The following is a 25219-nucleotide window of genomic DNA, read 5'->3' on the forward strand; positions in this document are numbered from 1 at the left end:
CCTGCAAGCCTGGTCCCTGCCCTCAGGGGGGGGTTTCTGCAGTTGGGGAGGCGGGGCCTTGGCTGTGAATAAACATAGCAGGTCTGTGAGAGGGAGGAGGCAGAGGCCAAGCTGAGCCCCTCCTTCCTCGCCCTTCGCCCTCCGCTCACCGGGACATCCTCCTGGCCTGAGGCGGCCCCAGAAGATAACTGTCAGCAACCGGGCCCATTCTCAATATCGGGTCCAACCCAAGGTCAACCGTGAAAGGGTCTGCTGGAGGCCTCACAGCTTCCACACTTCCGGAAGGGTGTCTGACTCCGAACTTGGCACCGATGTGCTGGGATCATCTTTTTTTTTTTTAAATGTTGATTTATCTTTGAGACAGAGCATGAACAGGGGAGGGGCAGAGACAGAGGGAGACACAGAATCGGAAGCAGGCTCCAGGCTCCGAGCTGTCAGCACAGAGCCCGACGCGGGGCTCAAACCTGCGGACCGTGAGATCATGACCTGAGCCGAAGTCGGACGCTTCAGCGACTGAGCCACCCAGGAGCCCCTGGGGTCATCTTTTATATCTCCCTGCTCCTTCAGCGGGGCACTCCCACCCGGCACCTCACTGCACGAACAGATTCCTGGTCTTCTGGACTGGCCACTGCTCCCCACGCAGCTCCTGCAGAATTGGAGGGTCGGGGCCTGAGGCCTAGTACCTTCCCCCATCTCTGTCACCACCGCCTTCTCCATCATGACCACTGGTACAGGCTGAGTTGTGTCTCTGTCCCTGAGAATGGGACCTTATTTGGAGATAGGGACTTTACAGACATGAGCGAGGTTAAGATGAGGCCGGTGGGGAGGGCGCCCGGTGGGGGGCCCAGTCGGTTAAGCGTCCGGCTTCCGGCTCACGTCATGATCTCACGGTTCGTGGGTTCGAGCCCCGCGTCGGGCTCTGTGCTGACAGCTCGGAGCCTGAACCCGCCCCCTTAAAAATAAACATTAAGAAAAAAAAAAAAAAGAAGAGGTCGTTAGGGCGGGCCCTAATCCAGTATGACTGGTGTCCTTATAAAAAGGGGCGGTGTAGACCCAGAGGCAGTGACACCCAGAAGGCAGACGCCGCCACGCAGACCCAGAGAGAGCACCATGTGAGGACAAGGGACTGGAGGTTGAGAACGGGGCATGCAGTAGCCAACCTGAGGCCCCGGAAGCCCAGAGAGAGGCCTGGAACGTTCCTTCTCTGGTACCTCCAGAGGGAGCACGGCCCTGCTGACATCTCATTCTGGAATCCTGGTCTCCAGACCTACGAGGCAATACATGTCAGTTGTTTCGAGCCACAGAGTTTGCGGCCCCGGGGAAATGAGTACAGCCGTCCCCCCGCATCACCAGCGTCCCCGTCACCACTCCCACGGCCACCACCCCGGCATCACAGCCAGCATCACCGCCGTATGGGCTTCCTGTGGCTGCAGAACTAATGGCCACACGCTTGGTGGCCGACAAGATTAATCTCAGAGTTCCGGAAGCCGGAAGGCCCAAATCAAGGTACCAGCGGCACCGTGGCCCGTCGCGAGACTCAGGGAAGACTCCTTCCTCGTTTCTTCCAGTTTCCGGTGGCTCCAGGCGTTCCCCTCTCTGCCTCTCAGCTGGCCTTCCCCCCTTCGGTGTCGACCCTGCCTTCTCTTCTGTCTCATATAAGGACACTCGCGATGGCACGGAGGCCCCACGTGGGGAATCGAGGATGCGCTCACGTCAGGATCCTTAACTTCATTACATGTGCAGCGACCCTTTTTCCAACTAAGGTCACATTCACAGGTTCCAGGGATTAGGATGTGGACCTATGTTTGCCGGGTGGGGGCTTAAGACAACCCAGGGCTGGTACGGTCATTTACTTATGTTTTTTAATGTTTATTTATTTTTGAGAGAGAGAGAGAGAGCGCGAGCAGGGGAGGGGCAGAGAGAGAGGGAGACAGAAGATCCGAAGCAGGCTCCACGCGGACGGCCTGAGCCCGATGTGGGGCTCGAACTCACAAACCACGAGATCATGACCTGAGCCGAAGTTGGATGCTTAACCCACTAAAGCCACCCAGGTGCCCTGGCTGGCACTGTCATTATCCCCACTTAACACCCAAGACTACGAGAGCTCAGAGAGAAGAATTAATTCACTTGTCCAAGGTCGCCCTTAGAAGTATCGGAACCCAAGTGGTCTGATTTCAGAGCCTTCTGCCCCCCAGCTAATGTTTATTCACTTTTTGAGGGGGGGAGGGGCAGAGAGAGGGGGAAACACGGAATCCGGAGAAGGCTCCAGGCTCTGAGCTGTTCAGCACAGAGCCCGACGTGGGGCTCGAACTCATGAACCGCGAGATCATGACCTGAGCCGAAGTCGGACGCTTAACCCACGGAGCCACCCAGGTGCCCCCCAGCTCCTGAACTTCTGATCACACAGGGGATTCCACAGCAGAATCAGAGTGGGGCAATGCACACCGAATGGAAGCCAAGGCACCTGGGTCCTGGGCTAGGTTCTGACTCTAGCCAATGGTCAGGTCTCCTTCCCTCTCTGGGCCTCAGTTTGCCCACCTGTAAGAGAGGGAAGCAGGAGTGGTTGGTCTGCATCATCTCCAACGTCCTCCTAGTTCTGGACGGTGCTGGCTGTCATCTGTCGTTTCAGTCCTATTCAAACACTGCCCAGGGGCAGGACTTTCACATCAGCTAAACTCTAAACCTGCTCCCAGAGATGAGTTTTGCTTGGAAGGCCAGCCCATGGGGAGGAGTGGAGGGCGGTCCTGCCTTCCCCTATCACGGCGCTGGCAGCAAAGGACTGGGGAAGGACTGGGGGTGGGGTATTCTCTTTTCTGGGAGCCCGACTTCTGATTCATGCGCTCAAGGGAGGACTCCTGCAGCTCCAAACTGGTGGACGCTGGGACAGAGCTGAAGATAACTTTATCTTGCTGTGGCGCCCCAGACCCACAGGTCTTAGTGGGGAACTGGCTTGTCGCTTTAGGCTCCAGACGGCCTGGAGAGGCGATCCTGGGCCTGGAGGAGCGCTGGTTGATCATCTGAGGCCAAGAGACCAAGAGGGGCTGCAGTGACCAAATCCACCAAATCCCAAGCCTCGTGTCCTTGGAACGGGGGTCGGGGAGGGGGGGTGGTGGGGGAAACCACCACAAAACAGGCTGGGGCGGCCGGGGGGGGGGGGGGGTCTGAAAATTCAGTTTCCAAAACTCGCTCTGTTCATTAGGAGTCGTTTGTTTAGAAGTAGAAACATTTTTCAAATCCGTTTTTTATCTTTCTAACGTGAACTCCAGAGGCCCTTTTCCTCTGGCTTCTGTCCGGACCAGCAATTGTTTGCAACTCAGCTAATACTGTTCAAGAGTGGGGAGCTGAGTTAGGGACAGAACTGCAAACTTTAATTAGCAGGATGAGATTAGCATCCCAGCAGGGGCTTGCGGGCGGGGGGCATCCTCCAGGCCCATCAGATCCCAAGGGACAGACGGCCCCGCACCTTCCACAACCCCCCCCCCCCCCCCCCCCCAGCTGAAGGCTCCAGTGGGGTGAGCAGGAGCCGGGCCAGCCAGAGCTTAGACCCGCCGAGTTAATCTTCCCTTACTGGGCCTCCAGCTGAGCCTCGCCCTATTCCAAGGCTTCCAGTCCAGCCACTGGCTTTCCTTCACCAGCCTCTGCCGGGTTTTGTCCCTGCAGGTGTCTAAGCAGAATAAAAAAAAAAAACAACAAAAAAACAAAAAAACCCGGCTGTGTGACCTTGGGGCAGTCGCTCACCCTCTCAGGGTAGAGAATCTAAGCGGGGAGGTGGGGAGGTTTGCTGGAAGCCAAGCCCCAGCGGGGAGGGGGGTGGAGGAATTCGACCCTCCTCCCCGCAAACCCAGGGCTCACACGCCACCAACCTGCCCTCGCTGGGTTCAGGCAATGCTGAAGAATTTTCTGGTCTTTTTTCTGGTTTAGTTTTAAGTGCTTCCAACGGCAGCGGAGCTGTTCCACCACAGTCCCCAGGAAATTGGTCCACGTAGGACGGAGCCTTCCCGGGAATGAAGTCATCTGTTCCTTTTTTTATTTTTTGTTGCCTCTCTCCTTCAGCACGAGTCCCCGGCCTCTGCAGTCTCGCCCCGCGCGCGCACGCACACGCGCCGCGGCGGGGGTCGGCCCGGGGCTGGCTGGAGGGGTGGGGGGGGAAGGAGCGAGGGGCAGGCCCCCCGGGGGGGGGGGGGGCCGCGTCCGCCCGGGGCGGCCCCTCGCCAGCCCCCGCCTCCCGCTCCCACCCGCGACTTCCCCGGGCCCGCCCGAAAGGTGAGCTCCCGGGAGGCCGCCCGCGCTCGGGCGCGGCCAGCTCGGCAAACAATAACAGTAAATAACGCTCCCTTGTCAACGTAATAAAAACGGAAACGGTTACAATGTTTTTTAATAAGCGTCCCCCATCAATCTGCCGCCCTCCCCACCCCCCCCTCCCTCCCGAGAGCCGCGGGCACCGGCGGAGAGGGGCGGGGAGCAGGGGAAGGATGGGGCGCCGGGGCGCGCTGGATGGACCGGGGTGCCGGAGGAGGACGCCGCCGGGGTGGGGTGGGGTAGGGTGGGGGGGGGGGAGAGCGGCAGCGCAGCGAGTGAGAGACGAGGGGGCGCGGGCGGCCGGGGTCACGCGCGCCAGCCGAGCCGGGAAGCGGCCGCGGTGAGTAACACCGTTGCCATGGCGACGTGGCCGCGAGGAACAGGAAGCGGCAGAAATAGCAGCCGCCGCAGCCCACGCCGCCCGGCCCCTCCCCCCCGCGAGCCCGTTGCCACGGAGACCGGCTCGAGCGAGGCTGCGCGGGCGGCCGCGGCCTCCTGCGCCCCGGCCCGCGCATGCGCCCCGGGGCCTGCCCCGCGCGGGCGTCGCGGCGGTACCCGCCGCAACCCCGGTGCCGCCCGGACCCCAAACCTGCCAGGCTGCGCGCTAGGGTCGGGGGTGGGGGGGAGGGAAGAAAAAAACAAAAAAAGCAAAACTGTTTGTCGCCCGCCTTGGGGAGGCAGCCCCGCCTTTGTTCCTGGCCGATTCGTTGGTTTCCCGGGCGCCGGAGGTGGGAGCCGAGGTGGCCGGGGCGCATCAGTCACCGTCCCCACTGTGTTCTCAGCCGGGCCTCCGCAGGGAGCCCGGGCCTGGGGCGGTCCGGCCAGGCCCACGTGCTGACCTCCCCGCGGGGGTGAGGGACCCCTCCCCTTGTGTTTTCCGGTCCTTTTTGCATACCCTCCCCCAGATTCTACCTGGCAGCAAGCACCGAGGGAGAAATGAAATCCCGCCAAACCCCGGGCTCCCTCTCCATTCCCTGGTCGACAGAGAACTAGGAAACAGTCCACCCCCTCCCCTTCAAGGAAGTTGAGGGAAACCTAAATGTTTCATAAACAAAAGCACTCTCCAACAACTTGTTTATGTGAACGCCTGGCTGCAGCCTTGCATGGCTAAGGCTGGGTGTGTGTGTGTGTGTGTGTGTGTGTGTGTATGTGTGTTGGGGCAGACACACGATCATCTCTGAGGCTGTTTGTGGAGGATTTTTTTCTTTCCACATTTTGTTTGGTTTGTTTTGAATAAGGGTCAGAGGTCTGGGTTTCTGCTGGGAAGGGGGAAGGGTCACCTCAATTGGACAGGCCAGGGGGTCCCAGGAGGACAGGTCACAGGGCCTGCAGAGCTGGGGCAGAGGCCGTGAGCCAAAGCCTCCCATCTGGCAGGGCTCCCTGCAGACAGGGGGGATGTAAGTGGGCGCCAGGCCCTCTGGGCTGCTCTGCAGGGTATGGCCCCAGAGAGGGCCCAGGCCAAGGACTCTGGGACTTCTCTCCCCTGGGCAGGACAGCTGTCATTTTCCTGGCCCCTGCCTTGGGCACACTGGCCAATAGGGAAGGCAGAGCAGCCCGCAGTCTCAGGGGTTTTCTACAATGGAAACGATCCGCTTTTGTTTTTGTATGGGGTGGACTCAGTCTTGCAGCGTCCAGGCTGACCAGATGGGAATGTAGGGAGCCAGTGTGCTAGGAAGCAGGAACGCTGCTTCAGACCTCCTACCGTCCCCCTTCTCTCCCTGTCCCTAGCCGGCCTGGTCCCCAAGGTGGCCTTGTGCCGGCTGAGCGGTTCTGGCCACTTGGCCTCCAAAGAGCTAAGGAGGGAGCGAGGGGCGTTGGGTGACGTTCCGTCCTCCCTCCTCCCTCCTCCTTTCTACATGTGGGCGAGGGGCCCCCAGCCCCGAAGAGGAAGCTTCTGTCCGGTGTCCAGTAGACTTCAGGTCCGCCATGGCCGACGTGGCATCATAATTAGCCCTCTCCTTCTTTTAGGAGGAAACGAAGACACAGAAGGAGGCTGGGAGCAGAGAGAGAAAACTCCACCGCTGTCCAGAGGGCAGTAGCTTGTGCTGAGACCCAGGGCTTCAGAAGCAGGCTGTTCTGGTGGCGCATCCCAGCTCGGGCCCCACTGAAGCTTGAACATCTGGACGCTAGGGACAGTACAGTGCCCACCTCCCAGGTTGTGCTGATTCCTCGAAGTGATTCCTAAAAGCTTTTAGAGCAACTCGCACAGAGTAGGTACTCAGAACAGGACAGCTGTTATTGACGGGAGCTGGTTTGCTGCTCTCCCTCGTGTGACCCAGGATTGCCACCCAGGAGCCCTGAGACTCTGGGCTTGGCTCTCTATCCCACGGCAGGTGCATCTTTTTTTTTTTTTTTCTTCAATTTTTGAGAGAGAGAGAGAGAGAGAGTGCAGAGAACAGCGAGAGAGAGAGAGAGACACACACACACACACAGAATCCAAAGCAGGCTCCAGGCTCTGAGCTGTCAGCACAGAGCCCAACGCGGGGCTCGAACTCACGGACTGTGAGATCATGCCCTGAGCATGAGGCAGACGCTCAACCGGCTGAGCCACCCAGTCACCCCGCGGGGCAGGTCCATCTTTGTCACAGGCTGTGCCACCAACCCGCTGTGCAGCCTGAGGCAAGTCACTTACCTTTGGGGGCCTCGGCTTTCCCCTCTGGCAAATGGAACAATAATCAGGACAACCACTGGTTGTGAGTTACTCTGTGCCAGGCACCCCACCGAGGTCTATACGTTTCCGTATCCGATTTAGCCTTCCAAACAGCCCCCTCGAGTGCAATCGTGATGATCCTGACCTCGCAGAGCTTCTCAGACAGGCGAAGCCACTTGCTGGGGGTCACCAGGCTGGAACGTGGCAGGGAACACGGGGTGGTCAGGTCCTGGGCCGTCATGCACCCCGGAAAGCAAGCATCATGTTTATGTTATTGTCACTCTACGCTTACTACTCGTTCTCTGACCTTTCTCGTGGCTCAGACCACAGCCCTTCCTCCGCATTCGCATCCTTGGGCTCAGCCATTCGGGACTCTTCTGAAACGGGCAGGGACCCAGCTCTCCGTGAAAGAGCCCCTCAGGGGTACGCGGGTGGGAGGGAGGGGGCGCTGGGCGAGCCAGGTGGGCCCCACACGGTCTCTGCTGTCAACCTGGCAGTGCACAGAGTCCCCCCACCCCCTTGTCCCTTCCTGCCGCTCACGCTAAAGGGTTGGGGGTCCCTAACACCCCCAGGTGGACGTGTTACATCCAGATGGTGCGGTTAATTGCGCTGGAAACTGTAAATCTCTGTTATTATCCCAGCCCTCCCCGTGCTCTGCTGGGCTGTCCCCTCAAGGCACTGGAGGTGGAAGAGGCGCCCCTCCAGCCCCACCCACCCGGCCCAGGCTTTGTTCCTGCTGTAGCCGGGGAGGAAATCGCCCAGTTGTGACGTCCACTGCCTACATTCGAATCCTGGCCCCGTCACTTCCCGGCTGTGTGGCTGTGTGACTTCATCTCCCTGCTAGTCTCAGTTTGCTCGGCCACAAATTAGGGAGGGTTACAGCGCCTGCCTATCGTGTCAGGGTCAGGTGCGCTGCCCTGCGGGGCTCCAGAGGGTCCCCGGGATATTACCGGTTCTAGCGAGTGTTGACTCCGTGGGGAGTGACGTAATGCGTTGGCTCCATAAACTCTCAGACCAGCACATCGGTAGCCTGTTTTGCAGGAGAGGAGGCTGCAACTCAGAGAAGGGAAGTGAGTGGCCCAAGGCCACACAGCCAATTAGGAGAGGAACTAGGATTAAAGCAGGCAGACCTGTGTGGCTCTAAAGTCCTCGCTGTAACCCTAAGGTGCTAGCCTTCCCCACTGGAGCCCTCCTGGGGCTCTCAACCGAGGCCTGCAGTGATAACACCATTAGCCCTGCCCAGGGCCGGCTTCTATAACTCAGCTTTGGAAGATCTGGGTTGATAGGTCCTTAATAAAGCCAGCAGGGGCGTCTGTATCTTTCCGGGGCAGGGGCCAAGGGGCCAGGCACAGCAGATGCGTTCTAATGAAAATGCTGGGGAGCGGGGGAAGGGGCCGTGGGTTGACCTCCCTGCTCATGTCTCAGAGTGCAATCCACTATTACTCCCTGCCTGAGTCACTGGAGGCCTTCCAGTGCAGGGGACAGTCACCCATCACGCCATCCATCCATCCATCCATCCTCCCATCCCTCACTCATTCACTCACTTCCTCCCTCCCTCCCTCCCTCCCTTCCATTCATCCAGTGTCTACTTAGCACTCATTTTAAGCCAAATCTTACCTCAAGTATCCAGGGTCCCTCCCTCCAAGGGCTGTGCATTCTAAAAAAAAAAAAAAAAAAAAAAAAGGCACTCAATAAACAGCTCACCATGCCCTACAGGATGCCAGGAGAGAGGACATCTTGGGACCTCTGAGACGGGGCTGTGCAAACCTACCTCAGCCAGGCTTTCTAGGTGACCCCCCCTCCCCTGCTGGCCAACATGTACAAAGGAGGGGGTGCCCTGTGGTCTCCCCTATTCTGCGATTCTAACATTTCAAGTAGGGTGAGGAAGCTCCTCATTAAATCGTTGCCACCCTAGTGCCCAGGGTCTGCCCTCAACACCCACCACGTCCCCCACCGAGGCCCAGGTCCATTCCCAACTGGCTGGTAATGGTAAACAACAAGCTGAGACGCGGTCAGGGGCAGAGCGCTGGGCCGGCAGGTGGGATGGGGCCTCGCTGTGTCATGTGCCGTGTGGCTCTGGGGACCTGACCTCCTTCAGCAGGGCTGAAATGCCCTGGGGGACTCGGGAAACCTCAGCTGTCAGGACATTACTATTCTCGTTCTCGTCATGTTGTTACTACAGGGGAAAGGGCTTTGGGAGGCGGCATTCATTCAGTGGATGTTTGTTCCCTCCCTGCCTCCCTCAACAAATGTTTATTACTGTGACCTGTGCTCTGTGCTGGGCCCCAGGCCAAGGACCAGATCAGACTAGGTCCTAAAGTCTGGGGAGGGTGGTGAATGGGAATCACCTTTATCACCCGGAAGGCGGTGTTGAGAAGGATTCCGAGGCTGCCTCTGGGCCGCCAAAGAGAGTGCTGTGATCAATTAGTAATGTCTGCCACTCTCGCAGGGAGGGGAGCGGCAGCCAATGCGTTTGCCAGTCTTAACTCTGAAAAACAGGAAGGACCTCAGACCGGTGACCCTCTTGAACTTGGGCTGCCTGAACTTGGGCAAGACACTGACCTACTGCCTGCCTCATTTTACCACCTTGTGAGGCAGGGATGCTGATGTGGCAAAAGGAGCTGCAGCCGGAGGGCCCAGACTTCCTGTTTTAATCCCCCCTGCCCTGGCCTTACGGGAGGACTAGAAGTGATCTGCCCCTGTGAGAAAACGCACAGCGCTCATAAACATGTCGGGAGGAGGGGGGAGACGGGGAGGAAAGACCAGGATCTTGGAGCCGCAGCAAGAGCACGGGAAAGCCAGGTCCCCAGCTGCTCTGCGGACTGTTCCATGTCTGGGCCTCAGCTTCTCCACCTGTACAATGGGTGGTTGGGGAATGGAATGCCGAGGGGTCTCCCACATCTGATGTCTTGTGATGTCAGCACTGCTGAGGCAGCTGGAGGCTGGGGGAGGAGGTGAGAAAGGGGCGTGGGGCTATGACAGCACCCCAAAGGGAAGCCACCTCTGCCGACTTCTGAGGGTTGTTTAGCCCCACTGCGAGGTCACACCCCAGGCATACCTCCCCGCTGCCCTAGATGCTATCCCAGAGCCAGGCAGGCAAGAGGGAAGAGAGTGGGCAACACGGGGGGCCCCAGGAAGGGTTAAAGGGGCCGAGAGCCCTGACCAGTGGGAGTCTGGGCTCTGCAGAGGCCCTGGCAGTGATGGCCCCCAGCCCAAGGGCCGGAACTTAGGGACAGTGGGCTGTGGAAGAAGATTCCGGCCAAACCTTGGTGTTCAGCAAAGAGCAGAAGGAGATCAAGGGAAGCCTGCCTGGAATGGCCAGTGGACCCTGAAAACAGACCTCCCAGGACTCCACGAACCTGCCTCAGGGGCTCGGGGCACTGAGACGGTGCTACCCACCTCCCTTAAAAATTCCCCGTGGCTCCCAGTTGCCCTTAAGAGGAAGTCCGAACTCCTGACTCTGGGCGAGAGTTAGAGCCTGAGTCTGCGTGCCGTCCTGGCCGCTGTCAGCCATGTGACCGCCAACAGTACACCTGACCTCCCTGGGCCTCAGTTTCTTCATCCATCAATGGGGACAATAACAAGACCCATCTAATGGGAGTGTTGGCAGAGTCAGTGAGCCTTAGTGCCCGAGACAGGCTTAGCACAGTGCTGGACACGCTATAACTGTTCAGTAGGCAGGTGGCTACTGTTATGTTTCTACCCAGGGCCCCCCCGCCCAGAAAACCTTGTCCTCTCATGGCACCGGGCCTTTGCTTGTGCTGCGCCCTCGGCCCGGAATATGCCATCCTCTCCTCGCCGGTTTCAGACCCCGGTCAGTCGTGGCTCTGGGAACCACCCTCTTGTCGAGTCGCTCCGCGTGCTCCGTGCCCCTGGAATTCTGTGCACACAGGGCCGAGTGGCAGCCGTGATGGTGTGGCGTCCTTATTCACCTCCTGTCCGAGTTGGCTGCTTCAGGGAGACTTCTCAGGCAGGGGCGCATTGGCCCATCCGTGTTCTTGTCCTCGGTGCCCAGCACGGTGCCTGTCACACAGTAGGTGTTCCTTGGGGCGGGCTGGATGATGGGAGCGTCCTTCCCCAAGCGGTGAGCGCGCACGGCAGACAGCAGGCCCTCCCGCCCCTGCTCTCCTTCCTTATCAAGGAGAAACAGGACGCCTCGGTGCTTCTCTGATGATTCCCGAGGGAGAAGCTTCTGTGAAATGCTGGAGTTTCTAAGTTAGAGCTCAGCGGGAGGGGGGGGCATGGGGGCTCCACGGAGGGTCAGAGGGCCCCTCCCCCCGCCCACCAGCTGCTGCCCCCAGACCCCTCCCCACCACCCGCCACACTTCTCCTAGCCCCTCCCCTGCCTACCTCCCCTGCCTTCTATTCCCAGCCCCGGGCAGAGTGCTGATCTCTGATCTCGGGGATTGGGTGAGAAACAGAGAGCAGGGAGGGGGTAGGTGGGCAACAGGTTCCCCGATCCTACAGGAGCTGCTCGGGTCAATGAGGATGTCCCTGTCACAGCCTTGCGAGCAGTCTGCAGTGTGGGGGCAGCCGGGGGTCACCCCAGTCTGCAGTCTGGGGGCCCCCCTTGTCCCCACGGCTCTCGCTGTGTCCCTGTCTGGCCACCAGGCCTCTTCTTGGTGCTCCAGGTCTCCCTGTCCTGGCAGAGGGACGGCTATGGCCACCGTCTGGCTGGATGCTATGGTCCCAGCCACCTGCCCCAGACTGAGGGTCCCTGCAGGGCGCCCCAGTTGAACAGAGTCCAGGGGAGTATTGGGTTCAGCCCTTTCATTTGGCAGATGAGAAAGCTGAGGCCCCACCGGAGGGAACGGGGCGGGTTCAAGGTCATGCGGTAAACCCAGTGTTCTTTTCTATAGCTCGCTGCTCTGCCAGGAGAGGAGAAGACCCGTAGACCTTGGCTCTGACCTGGAGGAAATGGGAACATTTGGACCTTAAGACAGCAGATGGCCACGGCTACGCTGTGGGCAGGCTGTGTGGCCTTGGGCACGTTACCTAACCTCTCTGAGCCTCGTGCCCCGGTGAGGATTCAGCACAGTGACCACTGTACCATGCCCAGCAGACCTCCTGGCATGTCCAGGAGCTTTCTCACGATGAGGGAGCAGGCAAGCGTCGCCGTGAACAAACGCAACCAATGAAATGTGATCTTCTTGGGACGAGGCCATTCCCCTGCCCTCTGGGAGGCTTTGGCATCGTGTTTGTCTAAACGGCCAGGACGTTGACCAATTTCTCAATAAGGGGCTTTACAGAGGCTCCATATTTGGGGTGGATAGTGCGTCGGCAGGATTTGCTGACCAAGCAAGAGTGGTCCCCAAAGCCCAAGAGGGGACCTGGGGCACTGTAGAACTCTGGCCTTCCTGGCTGCAAGCCTCCCTTCCGGGGTGGGGGAGGGCGAGAGGGACTAGTGGGGGACTGAAGGTGAGGGGCGCCCATGGGGCACCTGGGTGGCTCAGTGGGTTAAGCGTCTGACTTTGGCTCAGGTCGTGATCTCGCGGTTCTTGAGTTCGAGTCCTGCATCGGGCTCTGTGCTGACAGCTCAGAGCCCGGATTCTGCTTCGGATTCTGTGCCTCCCTCTCTCTCTCTGCCCCTCCCCTGCTCGCGGTCTGTCTCTCTCTCCTCAAGAATAAATAAATATTTTTAAAAATTTTAAAAAGGTGAGAGGCGCCCTGCCTGTGGGTTCAGTCAGGCAGTGGGCTAAGTCAGCCTGTGGTGGGAGGAGAGGACTCTGGGCCAGGGGACCCACAGAGGACCAGGGTCAGGGGGCTGACAGCCTCGAATTCTGCCTTTGACCTTGGTCTGTTGGGGTCCTGGGAATAGATCCGGTAGGGATTTCTGATAGGACGAAGTTCCTTTTCTTGGATCTGGTAGCATCACCCAGGCTCCCCGAGCATGTGTGGCACGTCCAATGTGCCACCTGGACTGGCCACCCCTGAGGGCAGGTGCCAGGTTCCCCGAGCATCCTGGCTATGATGAGTTACCCCACTTTCCAAAAGTGGGAATGGAGGCTGAGAGGAATGCTGTGTCCCTGTTCAGATAGTCCCTGTTCAGCCTTCCTGTGACAGCCCCGGGGAGGCTGCCCGCCTAGCTCTGCAGCACCTTGAACTTGTCCTTCGTGGCCTAAAGGCAGCAATAAGGGGCACGTCCAATGTGCCACCTGGACTGGCCACCCCTGAGGGCAGGTGCTGAGTCTGTATACTCAGCTTTAAAAAAAAAATTGTTTAATGTTTATTTATTTTTGAGAGAGAGAGAGAGAGAGACAGAGTGCCGGTGGGGGAGGGGCAGAGAGAGAGGGAGGCCCAGAATCCGAAGCAGGCTCCAGGCTCCCAGCTGTCGGGACAGAGCCCAACGTGGGGCTCGAACTCACGGACCAGCAAGATCACGACCTGAGCCGAAGTCGGACGCTTAACCGACTGAGCCACCGGGGCGCCCCTGTGTGCTCAGCTTAGTACCCCGAACCAGGCACAAGGTAGGTGCCCAATGTCTGTCTGTTAAATGAGCGAGCGGGTGAGTGAATGATCGAGTCAGAGCCGAAAGACAACCGGTGACACCTCGTCAAGGACTGTCCCCCACTCACCCGCTCCCCTTCCGCGTGGGAGCGTCTTCATGATTTTATACCCGAAAGTCCTGGTCGGGGGTGGGGGGGGGAGCCTCTCACCCTGATCGTCTAACTCACCCTCAGGGAATGGCCTCACCCCTTCTCGTTTCCTAGCGGTCTGACCCGGGAGTAGGTGCGCCCGCCAGGTCCGTCTGGGTGATGAGGAGGAGGCTTACTCCTTCTCCAGCCTGGATCTCAGAAGGGGCTGTGCTGGGTGGCCTCCCAGTGGCCCAGCCTCCAGGCACCAGCTCTGGTGGCCTCCCTGAAGGCCTCTCTAGGGATCTGCTGCAGCCACACCGAGCTGGAGAAAATGAAGCCTTCGTCTCCCACCCCGCCCCCAGGAAATCCACCCCCGTGCCTCCTTCCGGCCCAGGGTCCGCTGAACCACCCAGTCCAGAAACCTCCGGGGGCTCCTCAGCCCCTCTGCCTGGACTCCGACCCACCGTGTTCCCCATCGATTGATTTAAAACCATTAGACGATGCTTTCTGCGAGCCAGGAACTGTTCTAAGCACTTTAGAGGTATTTATCCTCAATGTGAAGTGGGTGCCGTTATGGCCCCATTTTCCAGACCAGGAAACGGAGGCACAGAGGACAAGGGACCGGCCCACCTCCCTTCAGGCTTTCGCTGCTGACTTCTGGGGCGGGGAAGTTCGTTTTTTGCAGGCTTCTTAGGTATTTCCTGCATCCCAGTCGCCAGGCGCCGTCCAGCCCCCGTGGCTTTGTGCCCACGGGTTCCCTCCCCCCAGGCGCTGGCATGACGGGTGGGGGTGGGGCAGATGGTGGCACGGTGGTCCCTGGTACACAAGAGGCAGCAAGGCCAGGGCCCCTGGCACCCGCCACCCTGGATCTGCCGTACGCGACAGTGTGGTCCTGGGCACGTGGCTTCACGACTCTTCACCGCCCTTCTGAGGATGGGGGGCACAAAACGATTGTTCCAGAGATTGTAACAAGGAGTAAACCAGCAAATCCACGTCGAGGGCCCCGCAGGGGGTCCAGCGTGCGACTTCTGGTCACTAAAAATCATATCCTCTCCTTTTTCTCCCCCACCTGTCCTTCAAAGCCCGGTTTCCCCAGAAGCCTCCGCCCCCTTTCCAGGGCAGAGTCCCCAGTTACGGGTGTCCCCAGAGCAATTTCCGTGTGTGTCACTCAGCCTTGGTCATGTGCGCTCGGGCCCCCGGCCCCTCGGAGCCCCGGGCAGAGGCGAGACGAGGCCGCTGGGGGAGGCAGGGACTCTGCTTGGAATAGAGCTGGCCTGGGCTCATTCCCTCGTGAGATAAACATTTATTGAGCACCTATTGTGAGCCAGGCACTGAGGATGAGGCGGGCAGCCTCTGGGAGCCCCACCGGGGGGGTGAGGGAGAGGCAGACGAGCCAACTGGCCACCTGAGCTCAGTGGCTGTTGGGACTGGGATCAGCGGAGGTAGGGGACTTACCCAGGAGCCTTTGGGAAGAAGTGACATCCAAACCCTGAGCGCGGAGGGAGGCGTGTGGGCGGGGCGCATTCCAGGCACAGGGGGTGTGAGGCAGGGGTGGCCCTCGGGAGGCAGTGGGTCACGGTCACAGGGCGGGCCTGTGTCCTCATTCTCTACACGGACGCCCAGAGTCCCTCTGGGTGCTAATGCTGACAGAGGTGAACAAAGAGAGATGGTCCTCGACAGCATCCCCATTACAATCCAGTGCCAGAGACAGAGCAAATATCCACCAAGTAATCAAATAAATAAACGAGATCGTCGCAGAGGGGAAGAGGGGACGAAGCCACCGAAGCGGGAAGGTGGGGAGATACAGCCAGAGCCACAGCAGCGGCAGTCGGGAGCTGGGACTTTCTCCCGAGGGTGGTGGGAGCCGCGGGGGCCCGGAGCAGGAAGCGGCCTGAGTGGAGGGCCCCTTCTCCAGGACCCCTGGGGACATGATGGAGTGGGAGGAAAGACCCCAGGCGGGGCTGGTGAGGTATCAGGCGAGGGATGGTGGGTGGCTTGGGTCAGGCTGGTGGCCGTGGGACTGAGAGAAGAGAACGATCTGCAAAGGGAAGGGACAGGCGTGATGCTTACAGCTGGGGGGCGGGGTGGGGATGAGTCTGACCCCCAATTTCTGGACCAGGCCTTGGGCGACGATGATGCCCTTTGCCGGCGTGGAGAGCCTAGGGACGCTGATGAGTTCGGCTCTGAGCTTGTCCGGGGGCTGGGGCAGGAGACGGTCTTCGTGGGAAGCGTCCAAGACCAGGGCAGAGGTCAAGGGTGCCTTCAGAGGTCAAGGGTGCGGGAGAGCAGCCCACGGGTCCCGCCAGATTCTGCCTGTCTCAAAGGAAGATCCGTGCCGTTTATCGCTTCTGGTGTTTCTGACTCCTCCCAGAGCGTCTGCGACATAAAACACTCTAGAATCTTGAAGACTTTTCCTCTGGGTTTGCGAAGTCCTTCAAAGCGTGCGTTTTTGCTCCCACGTTCCTTCCGCTGGGACGCATGGGTCAAAGGCTCCGATCAGGGAAGGAGAGGGGGGGGATCTCTCCTGACCCAGTTGGAAGTGATGCTTGGGGTGGAGAAGGTGGGGTCTTGAGCCATGGCCCTCGTGGGTGCAGGGGCGGCAGGAGGAACCGGGTTATTCTCGGTGAGGGGCGTTCCTTACCTCCTAGGGGTGGGAGCTCTGTCGGTTTGGCCCTACCCCTGGGGCTGGGCAGGGACCCAGCTGGGCTCTGTCGCCTGATGGAGAAAGGTGCGTGTGTGTGTGCGTGTGTGTGTGTGTGTGTGCGCGTGTGTGTGTGTGTGAGAGAGAGAGAGATTGAGAGAGAGAGACAGAGCGCCCGCCTGAAACCTAATTGTCCGCTGTCTAATCCGTCAGCCGGAGGACAGCTTGCCAGCCCCTCCCTGGCAGGCTGATAAATGCCGACCGAGGCCCCCCTGAGCCCGAGCTGCCTTAATTGGTATCAGGACGTGCCTGGACTCCACCCTCCCGGCCCCTGCCTTCCTCCCCTCCTGCCGCAGCCTCCAGCCTGCAGGCCTCCACCCTGCAGGGCTCACTCGCCGCCCAGCCCCGGGAGGAGCCCCAATGAGAAGGGCCCCATTGATGTGGGACCTACTGTGTGCCCAGCCCACACTGACGGAGCCCTCGGCCCGCCCTCGCCCGCCGTCGCGCAGCCCTCCGAGCCGCTGCGGGAATCACCCGCCTTGCCTGTCTGCACCCACAGGACCTAGTTCCTGAGCCCGCCGCGTGCCCGGCTCCCCGAGGCTGGATGCTGGGGACGCACCACAGGCGAGATGTCGTTCCCAGACAATTGGCCCGGTTGGGCCAGAGTTAACCCTCTGCCCGTTTGGGGAAGTTCAGAGAGGTTCGGCAACCCACCCGAGATCGCACAGCCTAGAAAAGGAGGCAGAGAGAGCCGGTTGCCTTCCAAACAACCACACGGTTGGTTCTCAGTGTCGTGGGAGTCTGAATCCCTAGGTGTTCGAGTCAGAAGCTCGGATGCTTCGCGGGGCGGAGGGGGGGGGGGAGTGGGGGATGGGCATCGAGGAAGGCACCTGTTGGGATGAGCACTGGGTGTTGTATGGAAACCAATCTGACAGTAAATTATCTTTAATATAAAAAAATTAAAAAATTAAAATAAAATAAATTAAAAAGTCATCACGGTGAAAAAAAAAAAAAAAGGAAAAGAAAAAGACACTGAGATGCCTCCCCCACTCAGGTCATGATCCTGGGGTCCTGGGATCCAGCCCTGCATCAGGCTCTGTGCTGAACACGGAAACCTGCTTGGATTTCTCTCTCTTTCTCCCCCTCTGCCCCTCTCCTGGGTTCGTTCTCTCTCTCTCTCTCTCTCTCTCTCCCTCTGCCCCTCTCCTGGGTTCGTTCTCTCTCTCTCTCTCTCTCTCTCTCTCTCTCAAAAAACAAAAAAACAGGGGCGCCTGGGTGGCTCAGTCGGTTAGGCGGCCGACTTAGGCTCAGGTCACGATCTCACGGTCTATGGGTTCGAGCCCCACGTCCGGCTCTGTGCCGACAGCTCGGAGCCCGGAGCCTGCTTCGGATTCTGTGTCTCCCTCTCTCTCTGCCCCTCCCCGGCTTGTTCTCTGTCTCTTTCTTAAATAATAAACATTAAGAAAGATCTTTTTTAATTAAAAAAAACCCAAATGTGTTAAGAATTTGAAGACGGTGACCACAGACCGTTAAACCAAGCTGGGTCCCCGAGCCCCTGGTAGGTTGCTCTCCCACGAAGCCAGCCCTGCTGCTGGGGGACCCTGCAGGGACAGTCAGACCAGTGATCCCGCGCCCTGATCCTGACCTGGCCCCCATCCCTTGGCTGGGATCCTGAAATGAATAAAGGGCCTGCAAACCTAAAGTTCTTTTGTAAGATAATGGTAAATTCGTGTGGAAGCAACAAACACCTGACCTCCACTGACAGGAAGCTATTTATAGTTTTATTTATTCCCCTTGATGTGAACATTTGTACACAAATGTTGGATAGCAGCTCTGGGCTAGAAAGGGGACTCACCGACAAGACCCGGGGAGATGTGAGGTCAAGCAACAGAGCAGTTTTCTTTTTCTTTTTTATTTTCTGTTAAAGATTTTATTTTTAAGCCATCTCTCCACCCAACACGGGGCTCGAACTCACAACCTCAAGATCAAGAGTCGCACGCTCCACCAACTGAGCCAGGCAGCAGGGCGGTTTCCTTAAAAAGAGAAGTGAAAAGAGCTTTATTGATTACACCTGTAATATATGCGCATCACCGTAAGAAAATTAATACAAAAGAAGAAAGTATCAACAACCTGAAATCTACCCCCTCCAGAGTAACTACTGTGACTACCCTCCCTTCCAGATTTTTCTAGAGATATCCTTTTTTTTCCCCCCCAGATATGGGCTTCACCACCTAGTGTTTTGCAACCTGCATTTTTCCCCGTCACTGAACAGTAGGCTGTGGCCCTCTTTCCACATCTGCGTCGTCGTTTTTCAGGGAGATAGGGGAGCCCACGGTAAACACGTCCCGTAAGCAGCTCAAACAATCCCCTTATCGAACACTTGTTTGATTGCGGTGTTTTCATTAATGTGTCCATCCCCAAGATGGCATCCTTGTACACACACCGGCCTATTTCTTTTTAAAAAAAATTTTTTTTAATGTTTATTTATTTTTGAGACAGAGGGAGACAGAGTGCGGGTGGGGGAGGGGCAGGGAGCGAGGGAGACACAGAATCCGAAGCAGGCTGCGGGCTGTCAGCGCAGAGCCCGACGTGGGGGTTGAACTCACGGACTGTGAGATCGTGACCTGAGCCGAAGTTGGCCGCTTAACGGACTGAGCCACCCAAGAGCCCCTACACCAGCCTATTTCTTTCTTTTTTTTTTTTTTTTTAATTTTTTTTAACGTTTATTTATTTTTGGGACAGAGAGAGACAGAGCATGAACGGGGGAGGGGCAGAGAGAGAGGGAGACACAGAATCCAAAGCAGGCTCCGGGCTCAGAGCTGTCAGCGCAGAGCCCCACGCGGGGCTCGAACCCACAGACCAAACCCACAGACCGTGAGATCGTGACCTGAGCCGAAGTCGGCCGCTTAACGGACTGAGCCACCCAGGTGCCCCTACACCAGCCTATTTCTTTAGGTCAGGTCCGTAGATGTGGAACCTCTGAGTCCTTGCGAGGTGGGGACATCTATCACGTTGTAGATGCTGCCAGATCACCAACACCATATTCCCTGCCCCCTCCCCCCCCCCCCCGCCCCCCGCCGTCTCTCCCAAAGTGTCACTCTCTGATTATTAGGAAGAGGGACCCATTCAGGCCAGGCAGAGTCTCCTGCCAGGGCTGTCGGCCCCAAGCCCTGTAGGGAAGGCAGGGAGCCAGGAGGGGTGCCCCATCAGCATGGCCATCGGGGTCCTTTGGCTACCTTTGAATGGCTGTCTCTCCTGGCCTCTCCCCTGCACTCACTGTCCCCAGCCCCCATGGAGGCCCACTGGCTGCCACCCCCAGCGGGCCTCTGGTTCTCTCAGATGGGGATAAAGGCTGGACCCCAGGCCCCATCATACCCTAATCACTTGAGCTGTCTCCTGATTTGCATGTCCTTAAGGCGCCTTGATTAATAGCCCTTCCTAGGATCTTCTCTGCTCCAACCATGAGGGCTCTGATTGCAAAGTGGCCTCAACTCCTTTAAAAATAAGATAAATCCTCCCTAACGCAAGTGGAGCCCATGTTTCCCTGAACAACAAGAGATCGGGAGGTGCCTCTCAGGAGCACCGTGGGCATGGAAACGCTGGAAACTTCTGGAAGGAATCAGGCCATTTCTCCACCCGACAGGCCAAAGCCTTTTCTCGGCACTGACAGGAACTCCCACGGCCCTTGCGGGGAGTAGAGGACACCTTCCCTGTTACAGAAAGGAAACAGGCTCCGAAAGGGCAAGCTATCTGCCCAAGGTCACCTAGCCAAGGACTTTTCGGCCCCGCCAGGATTTGAACTCAACACTGTCTGATGCCAGCCAGACCTTAGCGGGCACTCTTGGCTGCCTGGTTAAAAGCGGGCTGGGCCAGGTTCTGGGGCTGGCGGAGGAGGGTGCGCGCTGGAAGAAGGACCCCAAGAAAAGAACCAAATACCCCTCTGCTGTTGCCCACTTGCTATGGTTTCACACCTGGCGGGGGGGGGGGGGGGGGGGGGGGTTGGGCATTGGGACGGGGGTGGGGGGTGGGGGTGGGGCATTGGGACGGGGTGGGCGGGGTCTCGGGGTACCGGTCGCGGGACCTTTCTGGCAGGAGGCAGAGACCTGGGCGCACACCCGCAGGGGGTACCTGTACATTTCCCGTGCATTTCCTGTGCGCGGGTTTGTCCTCACAGCAATCTGGCCCGTTTCCCCGCGCGATCCGATCCGGGCACACAGCCCGGGAATTCTGCTCGCTCTCTGCTGCCTGGAGCGCTCTCCCGGGGTCCGTGTGGGCAGGCTGGTCCCCGGGGCGGCAGGGCACGGCGACCTGGCTAGACTCTGCCCAGCCCTCCCCTTGGCCACTGAACAAGGCCCTCTCATGCCTGCGGCCCCTCTTCCTGCTCCGCGCCGGGGCAGGGCCTCGGGAGCAGCCAGGTTTAAAATGCTGTGAGTGTAGCAAGCGCAGTGCTGGCCTTTTATCTCCTTGGTTGAGCAGTTTCTCGACCCGCTGCTTCCCCATCACTCTCCCCGGGGTCGTCTCTCTTCTGCCGCGCGGGGCGTCGGGGCCTCCTGGGGGTTTTGCAGGGCCCGTGGGAGTCGGGGGGCCTGGGGTCTATGAGTTCCTGCTATCTCTGGCCAGCTCAGGGTTTGCTGGGCTGGGTGTGGCTGTCCCCGGCAGGGACCCGCCGAGCCACTGGGCCTTGGAGGCCCGCACACATGCCCTCGCTGGTCCCCCCGCCCCCAACACGTGTGCTCCCGGCTACGCCATCCTGGGGAGCTGTAACAAGCTGTCCCCACTCCTTTGGAGACACCTCCACGGGGTGGCGAGCGGGGAGCAGGAGGCGCAGGGCAGGCTGAGAACGTTCTCCAGGGCCAGGCCTTTGGGGACCCAAGTGCAGGCACCTGGAACGATGGCATCTGGCCCAACCCCCACCACCGCCCCCCCACCTCCCCCGCTGCTACTGGCTCCCAGCAGGGGTAGCCCCTCCTCTCTCCTCTTCTTCTCCCAGCCGGGCCTGGGTGTATGGGGGAGCTGAGGGATTCTTGGGCACGTTCCCAAAGCTTTTGGGTCTCAGCAACCAATACAATTTCCAAAGAAAACTTGGAGGATTGATGGGGTGATGCCAGTTTTCAATTTTGCCAGGGAAGGATGTTAATGAGAACAGACAAAACAAAGAAACACACACATTAAAAGATCTCATCACCAGGGCGCCTGGCTGGCTCGGTCGGGTAGGGCGGGCAACTCTGGATCTCAGGGTCATGAGTTCGAGCCCCGTGTTGGGTGTAGGGATTTCAGATAAATAAACTTTATACATCCTATCCTCAACTATCATTTCAGTTCATGAAATAAATTATTCTTTTTTTTTTTTTTTACTTACATTTATGTATTTATTTTTGAGAGACAGAGCACAAGTGGGGGAGGGGCAGAGAGAGAAGGAGACACAGAATCCGAAGCAGGTTCCAGGCTCCGAGCTGTCAGCACAGGGCCCGACGCGGGGCTCGAACCCCCAAACTGTGAGATCATGACCTGAGCCGAAGTCGGATGCCCAACCGACTGAGACACCCAGGCGCCCTGAAATAAATCATGTTTTAAAACCCTAAAGGTACGAAGGACATAATCTTAGGATGAAGGAACGTCCTCCCCCCCCCCCCCCCCAAAGGAGCATTTGGAAACTTCACAAATGTTTCTTATGCTTTAAGACCTGGGACAGATTTGGGGCACCTGGGTGGCTCAGTCTGTTAAGCGTCTGATTTTGGCTCAGGTCATGCTCTCACGGTTCATGAGTTTGAGCCCTGCATCAGGCTCTGTGCTGACAGCCTGGAGCCTGGATCCTGCTTTGGATTCTGTGTCTCCCTCCCTCTCCCTCTCTCTCTCTCTCTCTCTCTCTCCTTCAAAAATAAATAAACATTAAAACTTTTTTTTTGAAAGACCTAGGATAGGTTTACCATAGCCAAACACCCAGCACTGGTCCCTGAGGTGATACTTGGGAACATCTCATGGTCCCAAGATGGCTGCTCCACCTCTGGCCATCGCGTCCACATTCCAGGCAGGAGGAAGGAGGCAGCGTGAAGTATATTTTCCTTGAAACCTTTGCCTTTTAACTCGGGCAGGGAAACCCTCCCTAGGATCTTCTGCCTTCTTTTCATTTGCAAGAACTGGGTCACATGCCCACCCGTAGCTACAAGGGAGACTGACAAATTGAGTATTCTAATTTTCCGGACTCTATGGTGGAGGAAGGCCAGAAGGAAGAGGGCTGGAATGAGCATTTGCCTATGTAGTTTTCATTTCATTTTATCCCTCCCTCCAGTCTGTGTGGACTCTTAGGACTGCCCGTGACCTCCAGGTCCTTGAGCTGCAGCTGGCAAAGCCCAGTTCAGCCTGCAATCCCAGGCTCCTTCATTGATCCAGACCAGTCCCTAATTCAGGGACACCAGCGTCGTTCCTGCCTGTTTTGGGGTTTCTGGATTGAAGAGCACCCCAAAACAAAGCCTATTTTCAGAGCAAGACGCCCAGATAGAGTTGCCACATAAAACCTAGGACATCTGGGGGCGCCTGGGTGGCTCCGTTGGTTAAACGTCTGACGCTTGGTTTCAGCTCAGGTCACGATCTCACGGTTCATGAGTTTGAGCCTCGTGTCGGGCTCTGCGCTGTGCGGAGCCTGCTTGGGCTTCTCTCTCTCTCTCCCTCTCTCCTTTTCTCCCTGTCCCTCTCCTGCTCGTGCTCTCACTCAAAATAAATAAATACATAAGTAAATTTTAAAAAATAGGACATCTCGTTAAATGTGAATTTCAGATTAATGATGAATTATTGCACGGGATAGACTTCAGCTAAAACGTTCACCGTCTATCCAAAGCACACATTTAGCTGAGTGTCCTGTATTTTTATTTGTTACATCTGGCACCCTAACCTCCAGAGTCTCCGTCTACGGCTAGGAGGTGCAAGGTCTAAAGCCACCCTGCTGTGTGGCTTCCAGAAGCTCATCTCCCCTCTCTGGGTTTCCCAGTCCCCATCTCTGGATGGAGGCGGCTTGAAGTTCCCACCCCACCCCCACCCCGTGTCCACCGTCCCCCTCCCCCACCCTGGCGGGGCCAGATCACTGTGAGCCCAGGCAGCTTCCAATGACGAAGGAGCCACAACACAGTCCTCTTTGTCCTTGGTGTTTTTATTAGCGCTGCCCTACCGTGTAGCCTAATCGTCTTGCGCGTAAGGAGCAAACGGGGATTCGGTGCCAGCTCTGCCTTCAGGGGCACAATGGAGTGAATCGGGTTTGAATCCTGACTCTGGGGGAGACCTTGGGCAGGTCACTTCCCCATCGGAGCCTCAGCTTGTCTTCATCCATAAAACGGGTATGTTTGCCGGGAGGATTCCACTAGGCGAGCATACCGAGCACAGAGCTGGGCTCAGTCGCTATTCTCTGTAAACTGTCTGCCCCACCTGTCTCCAGGGAAGGCACCAGCCTCAAGGGGTGTGGGCAGGGGAGGGTGTGCAGGGGTGCCTCACTTTTTTTTTTAAAGAGGATATCTTTTCTAGGTCATCTCTACACCCAACATGGGGCTCGAACTCACAACCCCAAGATCCAGAGTCACATGCCCCACCGACTGAGCCAGCCAGGTGCCCCTAGGGTGCCTTACTTTCGCAGAGCAGACCTGGGAACCAGCCTCACTCCATGGATCTTCTTCCCCTGCCGCCCCAGAGCTGGGTGTGGTTTCAGAAGTCCCCATCGGTGCCCCCGCGGGGCTGTGCCCACCTTCTGCTTTGCTGGGAGCTGGTCAGGCTCCCCACCTATGACTGCTGGGGGGGGGGGTGGGGCCCCTCTCCCTGGCACCTGGGCATACCTGCTCGCCAGGCCATCGGCACGGTCTAGACTGCGGGGGAGCAGGCCATCAGCCAGAAAGCCTGAGAGTCACTCTGGGTTGTCTGTGAGCAGGGATGGCGCTCACAGAATCAGGGAGGGGCTTTCTGTCCCACCCCCACACCCCTCAGACCTGATGGTGAGCCCTGACTGTCCCTCTTTCCAGCTGTGCGATGCCCCGTCGGACCCCATCTTTCAGCTCTGTGAAAGGGAGGCGTTACGGCCTCCTCCTGGACCACCCCCCCACCCCCCACCCCGCTCTGCCCGGCACCTGCTGGGTGCACAGCCCCAGTGGCCGTGGGGAGGCCTGTCCTGTACAAGCCCCTCATTTTCCAGATGGGGAATCCAACCCCCCCCCCCCCCCCCCCCGAAGAGAGAGAGCCACCCAGAGCTGGTCTGGCCCCGCGGCAGCCAGAACTCCAGGCAGCAGGGCCTCTGGGGACCCCGCAGCAGTGCTCGCAGAATCTGAGCAGGAAGGAGGAAGAGGAGGCAGCTGGAGCCACGGGGGGCGGGGCGGGGTCGGGAGGGAGGGCAGAGGAGAGAGCAGTCAAGGAGGGGAGGGGGGCGGCACTCTAGGCCACGCAAAGCCCGCAGCCCCTGCAAACTCAGACCCCGGAGGAAGCCTCTGCGGGGGAGAGGGGGGGGCTACCCCTCCCCTGCGCCTTCCCCCCACCCCCTTCCCCAGCTTTGCGGCTCCGCCGGGAGAACAGGCAGACACCTCCGGGCTAGGAGCGTGCGTGTGTCTTGTGCTGCGTGCACAGGTCCGTGCGTACGTGCCTTTGTGCACATGTGCGCGTGTTTCGTGTGCATTCGTGGGCGCGCGTGCCTTTGCGCACGCGCGCGTGTCTGTGCTGGTGTGTGTGTGTGTGTGTGCGCGCCCGTGTGCACGTGTGCGTGCCCGTGCGCGGTGTGCAGGCGCGAGGAGGGGGGCCGCCGAGGCTCGGGAGGGGATTTTAAGCGGCTTTCGCGCTGCCGGCGTGAGCGCTCCTGATAAACAGCCCGAGAGCCCCGAGCAGGAGCGCTGGCGGCAGCGGGAGGCTGCGTATCAGAGCTCCTGGCAGGCTCGCAAAAAGCTGTCCCCGGCCCTGCGAGCCGCTCTATCAGCCCACGGAGGGAGGGCGGGGGAGGAGGGAGGGAGGGAGGGAGGGAAAAAGTATTTGCTTCAGCCCTTAATCACGGAATTTGAAATCCCAGCGAGTCGGTGCCATTTATTTTCAGAG

The sequence above is a fragment of the Panthera leo genome, chromosome D4 (genome assembly GCF_018350215.1).
Source record: "Panthera leo isolate Ple1 chromosome D4, P.leo_Ple1_pat1.1, whole genome shotgun sequence".
Classification (NCBI taxonomy): domain Eukaryota; kingdom Metazoa; phylum Chordata; class Mammalia; order Carnivora; family Felidae; genus Panthera; species Panthera leo.